The sequence below is a fragment of the Triturus cristatus genome, chromosome 3_1, assembly GCF_964204655.1.
Source record: "Triturus cristatus chromosome 3_1, aTriCri1.1, whole genome shotgun sequence".
Classification (NCBI taxonomy): Eukaryota; Metazoa; Chordata; class Amphibia; order Caudata; family Salamandridae; genus Triturus; species Triturus cristatus.
The window spans coordinates 471,351,140-471,361,106 of NC_140583.1; the positions used below are offsets into that span (position 1 = coordinate 471,351,140).

General features: G+C 41.3%; 1 pseudogene; it reads left to right on the plus strand.

The window, feature by feature from the left end:
- LOC146860429 (elongation factor 1-alpha, oocyte form pseudogene) overlaps positions 1–8,673 on the plus strand; it is a 28,255-nt pseudogene extending 19,582 nt beyond the window's left edge.
- Positions 8,674–9,967: the final 1,294 nt, after the last annotated feature.

The following is a 9,967-nucleotide window of genomic DNA, read 5'->3' on the forward strand; positions in this document are numbered from 1 at the left end:
TACATCTGTTTCTTACTACGTGCTAAACTTGAAAGACTCGAAGACAGAGCCACAGCAGAGCTGCTTCTGCATTTATGGGAAGATGTTTGTTAACGTGGATTGTTTTTTTACTTCCAGTGCCATGTTCTATAATTCTAGCACGGGAGTGGGCGAATGGGGCAAGGATTGCACCTGTTTTCTGCAAATCTTTTCTGTCCAGCTTTGTGGGGGGCAAAATAATCATTTATTTTCGCAAATGTTCTCAATGCAATCAAGATAAAATATATTTGAAGCATGAGAATATGTGTCTTCTGGATTCTTCTTTTTGTAGATGGCTGCAAATGTAATTTAGTTCTGATCAGGGCACGAGTACTAAATGAAGTGGTGGGACTAACCTAGTTAGGTATGCAAGTGACAACACAGCATGTGACATGGTGCCACAGCAAGTGGCATTACAAGCCATGACTTTATAGGAAGTGGCCTCACAAGAAGTGACATCAGATCTTAAGCCTCACATATATGTTTAGCAGGTCTATCATGAGTACATTTGAGTGCATTATAAGTATACATGCAAAGATGACTCACAGGTTTGTAAGCTACACATAAAACAATATTGCCTTCAGTCAGCGTAAGGCTTCCTTTATCCAAGGATTGAAAAAGTAACTCTACCGCCAGCCTAATCAACCAGGCATAATATTGCATATGCAGCACATTCACATGTAGATGTGATTGATTTAGCTCCCAGCACTCTCCATGTGAGACCGCTTTCCTATGCAAAGTATTGTTGCGCAGCCTTACTCCCCTGCACACATTTTAGGAGACTGGAGCTCATTTTTCACCAACAGACCATGACACAAAGCAAGATAGAAAGAAAGGGAAGAAAGGAGAAAGAGAGATAAGAAAACAATGAAGGCAGAAAAGGAGATGAAAAAAAGAACCTCCAAGAATAAGCAATTGTAGGGTAGTGAAAGATAACGGTTATGGCAATCTTGGCATTCAGCAATAGGACCAAAGAAAAAGTTTGGGGCTCTGTATTTATGTTTCGACAAATTACACACTGCCCCCCAAAATGTCACCTCCACATTTAGCAGCCGACATCTTTCATGTTCTTATTGTTGGCATAACTATATCTAAACCACTCTCACATTCACCAGCACAACCTGACAGCTCATGCTGGAATCAGTACCACCAGAATGCCCACACCAAGAATAGACCATACATTTCAAAGTAAGAGTTATCACCTCCACATCAAAATAAGTGTAAGCTACATAGTATTCAAGGATGAGAAGGAAAGGATGACAAGGCTAACCCACAAGAAAAGGCACATGCAATTCCAGTCCCAACTAGCACCTTCAAGAAAATATTGACCTTCAGAAGGAAATATTACTAGTTTGCATAGAAAACCTACCCAAGTGGGGATATGTAGGAACAGCGATAGACACCACAAACTATGGCCAGTAATCAGAATCTACACTAGACCATGCTTACTAATAAGAACTTTGCATATCCTAGACATGTTTCACTGCGAACATGGAGACGTCCTACTTGACCTACTTGTTTACAGTAACACTGACCTGTGGGCTTACCTGCTCACTATAATCTCATCCTGAAGGAGCCAGCCCTAAGAAAGCATGAGAAGACATGATCTTTCATTTCATACATATCATAACGGAATTACACCAGTCTCCCAGACCTAAGAGCATCATATCAGCAAAGCTACTCTGTGTTATAATACAGTACATTGCAAACTTTGCAGCATCACTGCAGTGAGTGTGAGAAGGGCAAAAAACTAGACCACCTATACCTCGGCAGGGTAACAACTTGGCATCCCTCTTGTTTTTAACTCTGTCGGGTGCCCTTTGAAAATAAAATTAACCCTTAGGACACCTTAGACTATTTTAAATCTAGGATCCCACCCAATAACCAAAGAGCTTCTTTGGTTACCAAGGTTGACCCCACCCAGATACACTAGGTATTTGGACGAGGTCTCTATAATGAAGCATGCCACTTGGAATTCAAGTGGGTGAGAGTCCTTTTAATACCATAGAGTGATCCCGTTGGGGTGATGTTGAGAGATAGGCTAAGCATGGTAGGGGTTCCCCCCTGTTGTTTTTGTATGGTTAAATGTTTGGGAAAGTGATCGAACCCTGCATCACTTCTCCTTCTTGAAATATAGTAATAAGAATCTAGGTTACATATAGAATGCATTTGACACTTGCCTTTCATGTGGTTTCTGTTTGCCAGCCACATTCTAACCTCATGCACCAAGAATTAAGGACAAAACATTGACCTCTGATGTGAAATAGGAAAAATAAAGACATGTTCATTTAGTGGCTGAATTGCGGAAAGTGAATTCAAAAACCTGTGTGCTGCACATAACCTTCGTATGCCAAGTGAGGGCCATGGTGATGATTGAGGGCTGTCGCCCTGGTGCATTGCTCTATCGAGAAGAGGCCCATCACTATGTGCAATGCTGTGAACTGAAGGGGCCATTTTCCTGTGTGGGCTGTCACAAAACCTGTATGCCATGAGAGGGGGTGTGGTGAAGTGAGAGGGCTGTCACCCTGGAGCAGCGTGCAGCTGTGAAGGAGAAGCAAGCTATTTCCTGTGGAGGAAGAGCAATGATTAAACTACCCAACAATCCAGAAGGACCCAAGACCTGCCGCCAGATTCAGGCAGGCCTACCACGTAGGTGGTGGAGCGTGTCAACACCTGCCGCCTCTACTGTAGCATACAGTATTCTGCTCACAGCTAAGCCACAGACGTGTGCCAGGGCACTTGAATCCTCCACTCCAGTAAAAGCAGGTAAGACTGAATACTGGGCCGGTAAAACTGGGCTTGCTCTGAGTGACACGCTACAGCGTGGAGGCACTTTGACTTTTTCAAAGCCATCATGGAACTTCTAAGACTTGAACTCACTAGTGGGGCATAGCTAGAGTGTCACCTCACATAAATAGGGAATACCCTTGATTCTTTTACAAGGAAGTGGAAATCGAGAGCTGATCCAATGAAAGCCAGTGTGACTACCTTAAGAAGATTGTGCATATTATTTGTATTGCCTACATGACGCACTGTAGCGCAAGCCTTGTTTTATGTTTTTTTTTTAACAAGGCCACTGTGTAAATCATTTGATCACAAAATACATGGGTGGATGTAAGGGAATACCAATGCACTACCCATGTAATGCCTACCTGACATACAGTAATGCAAGACAGCGCATTGTGCTGCCTTGCATTAAGCTTTTCTGGGTTTTTTTTTGTACAAAGCCACGCAAAAACTATCCTGTGAGCCTATTTCTTCTTTGTATGTGTGCTGCAGAATGCAACATACATGCAAAGAGGAAATAACGAGGTTAAATAAAGATATTTCTCCTTGTTGCAGTTCACAAGTTTTTGTAAATATGGGTTTGCGTCACAATACATGGGAGGACGCATGGGAACGCCCAAGCACCCCCAATGCAATGCCTTCCTAACGTAAGGTGACGAAGGCAGAGCAATGTGCTGTCTTGCATTTGTTTTCCTTTTTTTTTACAAGGCCACACAAACGGAATTTTGTGTGGCACTGTAAATCCAAAAATAGATTTTGTGTCAACATTGCGCCAGAAAAGTGATGCAACACCGATGCAAAATCTGGGCCTCAACTTATATATTTATTAACGTTTAACTCTGCTACAAAGGAATTGGCAGCAATTATAAAAACAACAGTAAATTTATTCTGCTTAATTGGTTGCAAAGCCGGAATTTAAAATACCTTATGGGGTCATGGCACCTGCTGCAGAGATCTGTGTGTTCCCAGTAAATCTCAGTGAATAATAATAGTAAGATAACTCTGGAGTTTAATGCACTTGCTGGAAAGATCTGTGCTGTGTCTAGCCCCACTTTCGACTCAGAGTAGCTTAGAGGGTTGATGTGTCTCTGGCAAAGCACTTGATGTTACATGCAGATGACAGATTTTATTTTATGTAGATAGGTAAGTGGGTTACTGCTTTGGATACAGAGATCCTTATGTTACTTCCAGTTGCATTGTAATTTTTCTAACATAGCACAGTGAATTATGAAGGATGATATGTGGCTTCTACACATTGTAACCCCCACTGTCTTATGTAACATATCCTGTACATTGATTTACAAACGTATATCTTTTATTGTATATGTAATGTGTATGTGTGATGTAAAGCGCTCTGACACCCTGCATTGGGATTAGTAGAGATATAAAAGAAAAAAGAGTGGTATTTAAATTGCTCTTTCAACGTCTTGTCAGGGGTAGTTAGCGCGTAAACACTGGGAAAGACTAACGCATCTGTCATTCTTACAGTGTATGTATATTTCCGTATACCTGGACTGAACAAAGTCAAAAGCATCCCTCTCTTAATTCCGTGTAAAGTGCTAACAAGTTGTGTGCCTTTGTTTGCCCTCCACTGCATTTGCATCTATGTGTGACGCTCCAGCCAGGAGACTCGAACAAAAGGAGGCCTGATGACTACTCAAACTCTGCCTTTCTTATGGGCCCATCTGAAATAAGAAAGCCCCCTCCCAGCCTGCACGTTGTTGCAGATTGAAAGCAGACTACATGCGGACGCTGCTAAATGTATCACTGTGTTTGGAAATTACACAGGGACGAGTTCAGCATATTTTACAGTGGGGCCCGACTTCTTGACAGGGTGGACGGTGTCCACCCTGCGAAAATAGTGGGTAGACGCCTTCCACACTTGTGGATCCCCAACTTGTGCCCTGTTTCTAATCTTTTTTCTTTTCGCACACGAGCTTCTCAGTTGGAATTGATATTTGTTGGCCAAGGGTTAACATTTCTAGATGTGAAGAAGTAGTAAGCTAAGGCATAAAATCACTTTCACAGCCTATTATAGTCCGTCAGGGGTGTAGGAGACACTACATTTCTGGGGGGACAATGACAGTCCTGTGGACTTTTCATTGAACCTATAGAAAGTTCCATTGGTCTGAGAGCTGTGGGCATCAATAAATGTGTACAGTTCTGAAGTGAAATAACAAGAAAGGAGAGCATGTGGTCACAGTCTGTAATTATGCTTTATTGTTAATTACATTCTGGAAAGTAATTAGAAAATATGTGAAAAAACATGAACCATACATTTTTATGCCCCAAGCAAACATGGGTGGGAGAGAAAAAGGGAAGAATAAACAAAATCTTCATTGCGACATCCATAAACATCGGAATGCAACTGGACTAATCAGAAACTATTTGTTTTGCTGCAGGCAGTTATCATATAATCCTGAACTTCTGTTTGAAAAACCAAATATTTTCTTGCACTGTTCAGTGTGGAGGACAAATTGTTTTGCATTTGTCTGTATGTCAAATGATACTATCATCTCTTTATACATGTTGCATATAGCATGATTTTGTCTTTTCTGGGACATAGTTGACCTTCACCAAGTTCTCAGTTGGTGGACACCAATGAAGTTTTTCTAAGCCTCAGGGAAAATACTGGAATATGTAAGATAACATTTTGTAGCTTCCCAACTTATGTAAATATAGCTCTCTCTGTTGGAAGCATTTTTTTAACCCCTTCCATGCGGCGCCGATTCCCGCTGAGCGCTGACCGTTTCTTGCGCGGGCGTGGTCATGACGGAACGGTTCCGTCATGAGCACAGCTCAACCGACGCTCATGACGGAACCGTTCCGTCATGAGCGCCGAAGGGGTTAAAGTATGTCTGCAAGTTCTGGCCCGGTAGAGTACGTAAACATACTTGTCAATATAGTTAACTGGTGTAAAGAGGTACTGAGGTATTTAGCAATGGTATCCTGTGTGTGTCTCTGTGCCCATTTTCGAGGTTTCAGTCTGTACCATCATTGTATACAATAAGCCGTCAGTCTTTTTGAAAGATAAAGCTGCATTGTAATTTGGGCTCCCGGTTTTATGGTATTTATTTTTGGGACATTTCCGTCTGCATTTATCCATATTTATTTTTTGTCAACTTTATCTGTTTTTATCCATATTTATTATGGGTTTTGTGAAAAAGTAAAGCTGAAACTAGTATATTTCCACATTTATTTAACCAATAAATATGCAGTCATGCTTGAATGCCTGCCAGGTTTCAGTGATATGAACAACCGCAGAAGATAAATCAATGCACTTATCTGAAAATATGCACATTTCAGTATCGGCCTTGTGCATATCTACTGCTGTTTAAGCCTCTTTAATAAAATTCCTTACTTTTTTAACCACTTTACCTATCAATCCGCAGAGTTATTGGCTTGGCAGTCTTGTCAAAGTGTATTTAGAATCACTCAGAAGGCACCAATTTCCGTTTTTATCCACATTTAAAAATATATGCAGACAAGGTAATACAAGGATTTCTGTAAAAATCAGTAAAAACAGAAAACAGGGAGCCTTAATTGTAATTCTTCAAATATAGCACAGTGAGCTATGAAGGATGATATGTGACTTCTACACAGTGTAAACCCCACTGTCATATGTAACATATCCTGTATATTGATTTACAAACTTATATCATTCTTTCAAAGCCTTGTCAGGTGTAGTGAATTGTTTTGGGCGTGATTAATGTATGATGCTGTAAGGAAGTCACCATCCCTCTATTACCTCATTTAAACCTTGACTGCCCACTGTTGCTACTCTCTTGGAGAGTTAGTTGTGTACAGGCTTATTGAATTGGAGTTTAAGAGTATTTTATGCAATGGGACTTCAATAACAAAAACAGTCTCTGTTGGACTTGGCCCTCTATGCAGGTCACCCGCAAACTTTTTGCCTTTTCTCTTCCCGTTTTCTGAACCCATTTTTATTGGCTTTTAAGACTTGGTGCACTTTACTAGTGCTAACCAGTGGTAACGTGCCTGTGCTCTCTCCTTTAATCATGGTAAAATTGGCTTACATATAATTGGCACATTTAATTTACATATAAGTCTCTAGTAAAGTGATACTACATGTCCCCAGGGCCTGTAAATTAAATGCTACTAGTGGGCCTGCAGCACATATTGTGCCACCTACTTAAGCAGCCCTTTAAACATGTCTCACACCTGCTACTGCAGCTTATAGTGCAGTTTTAAACTGCCATTTTGCCCTGACAAAGAAACCTTTTGCTAGGCCTAAACCTTCCTTTTTAATACATCTAAGTCACCCCTAGGCCTTAAACAGCCCTTAGGGCAGGGTGGAGTGCATTTAAAAAGTTGGCCATACAGAGGTTAATGAGGTCTTTTGTGATTTTACCCTGACCATGATTGTGGTCGTTGCTTGAGAAGGGTTTTTGCCGCACTCAATCAAATAAACAATTTCTTATTGCATCCTTTATTCAGTAACCACCTAATACCCCAGGTGTCTAGAAGAGGGTTAACAATCTGCTTGTCAAAGAATTAACATTGAGCTTATCGGCCATGTGGACTCCGGCAAGTCCACCACCACCGGCCACCTCATCTACAAGTGTGGGGGCCTCAAAAAGAGAGTCATCGAGAGGTCCGAGAAGGAGGCAGCCGAGATGGGCAAGGGATCTTTCAAGTACGCTTGGGTGTTAGACAAGCTCAAGGCGGAGAGGGAACGTGGTATCACCATCGACATCTCCCTCTGGAAGTTTGAGACTGTCAAGTATTACATCACCATCATCGATGCCCCCGGGCACAGGAATTTCATCAAGAACATGATCACCGACACCTTGCAGGCTGACTGTGCGGTGCTGATTGTTGCTAGTGGCGTGGGTGAGTTTGAAGCTGGTATTTCCAAGAACGGACAGACCAGCGAGCACGCCCTGCTGGCCTACACCCTGGGGGTAAAGCAACTGATCATTGGCATGAACAAGATGGACTCCAGCGAACCCCCTTCAGCCAGAAGCGTTTCAAGAAATCACCAAGGAAGTCAGCACCTACATCAAGATAATCGGTTACAACCCAGCCACAGTGGCATTTGTGGCAATCTCCGACTGGCAGGGGGACAACATGCTGGAGTCCAGCACTAAGATGGCCTGGTTTAAGAGCTAGAAGGTTGACCGTAAGGAGGGATCCGCCAGTGGGGTCACCCTGCTCGAAGCTTCGGACTCTATAATCCCACTGAGCTGTCCTACCGACAAGCCCATGCGTCTGCCCCTGCAGGACGTCTACAAGATAGGAAGTATTGGCACTGTCCCAGTGGGTCGTGTGGAAACCGGTATCATTAAGGCTGGCATGGTGGTGACCTCTACCCCCAGTAACATAACCACTGAAGTAAAGTCTGTGGAGATGCACCACGAGGCGCTGGTCGAGGCTCTCCCAGGTGACAATGTTGGCTTCAACATGAAGAACGTGTCTGTGATAGGCATCCGAAGAGGGAATGTTGCTGGTGACAGCCAAAACGATCCCCCCGATGGAGTCTGGGAGCTTCACAGCCCAGGTCACTATTCTAAACCACCCAGGCCAGCTCCTGTGTTGAATTGCCACACTGCTCATATTGCCTGCAAATTTGCTGAGTCGAAGGAGAAAATTGACCGAAGATCTGGCAAGAAGCTAGAAGATGCACCGAAAGTCCTCAAGTCAGGAGATGCCGCCATTGTGGAGATGATTTCAGGCAAACCCATGTGTGTTGAGAGCTTCTCCAACTACCCTCCTCTTGGTCGTTTTGCTGTCCGGGACATGAGGCAGATGGTGGCTGTCTGAGTTATCAAGACGGTTGAGGTGAAGGCTGCCAGTGCTGGCAAAATCACCAAGTTTGCCATTAAGGCCTCTGGTGGCAAGAAGTAAACTCTGCCAGCCACTACTAGATGCCAAGAGCAGAAATGCTCAAATCTCCCCCTTCATAATATGGAAATCCTTTGTGCTGCTGTACATTCTGAAGCCACTTGTAAATAAACTTTGTGTGAAGAACCTCTTGCAGTATTTGTACTGTGTTTTTTAAGTTCAAAATGTTTTATTAAATTTTCCATAAGAATGAACAAATACAGACAATACAGAAAAAATGTATCACAAGCGAAAATACCTATATAAAATAAAACATTTCTAAAAGCAATTCTAAATACAATAGTTAAAGAAGTATATATAATCAATTAAAAGGAGGGAAGATAAACTAAAAAGAAGGGAAGGGAGGGAGCCATGAAAAATTGCAATGTCAACTTATTAGAAAAAGGAGCTACATTCATCATATAAGGCTTTAAGTAGAATGACTGTAAAACGGTGAATCAAGTATAAATATACAATTATAAAGATAAGTATGCATCTATGGGTAACCAAAAAGAGTGAAACAAATTAGAATTGTGATTGATCCCTTTCAGGGATAATTGAGCACCTCTTCTTGTAAAAATGACCCATGACCACCAAGCATGAACCGATAAAGATGAAATATCCTTCCAGCAAAATGTAATGGACTTTAAAGCAGCTGATATTAGGAAGTTAAACAGTTTACCTTCTAATTCAGTTAAGTTATGCGTAAGACCAACAGATTTACATATTAATATTTTGTAAGAAATAACATCATGAATATGAAATATTTGTTGAATAATATCCCAAACATCAGACCAAAATTTAAAAATTAATGGACATTCAAAAAGCATATGTCGTAGTGATCCAGGGAGTAATTTACAATGCCAACAAATGTCGTCTTGCATCAGCTTAGCACGAAATAAACGCACTGGGGTCCATAAACAATAAAATAAAATATAAGAATTGGTTTGGTAAAGTGAAACAGGCAGCCATCCTGAAATACTATTAAGCCAAACAGTCATCCAAGTATCGTTGGACAAAGAAAGGGAAAGCTCATCATTCCAAAATGTTGAAATAATATTTAAATTGTTTCCTATAGAATTAGATAATTTTTTATATAAAATAGAGACAGTATGTGATGACGTAGAGATAGTTCGAATATACAGTGCTAAATCTGCTTTAACATTAAACGGAATACCATGAGGGAAGGAGTCTAAAATTGAATTACATAACGACTCATATTTAATAAAATCAGATTGAGGTAAACTAAATTTCATTTGTAAAGCTTCAAAAGAAATAAAAACATTGTCAAAATAGATATCTTTAAGATAAAAGATAC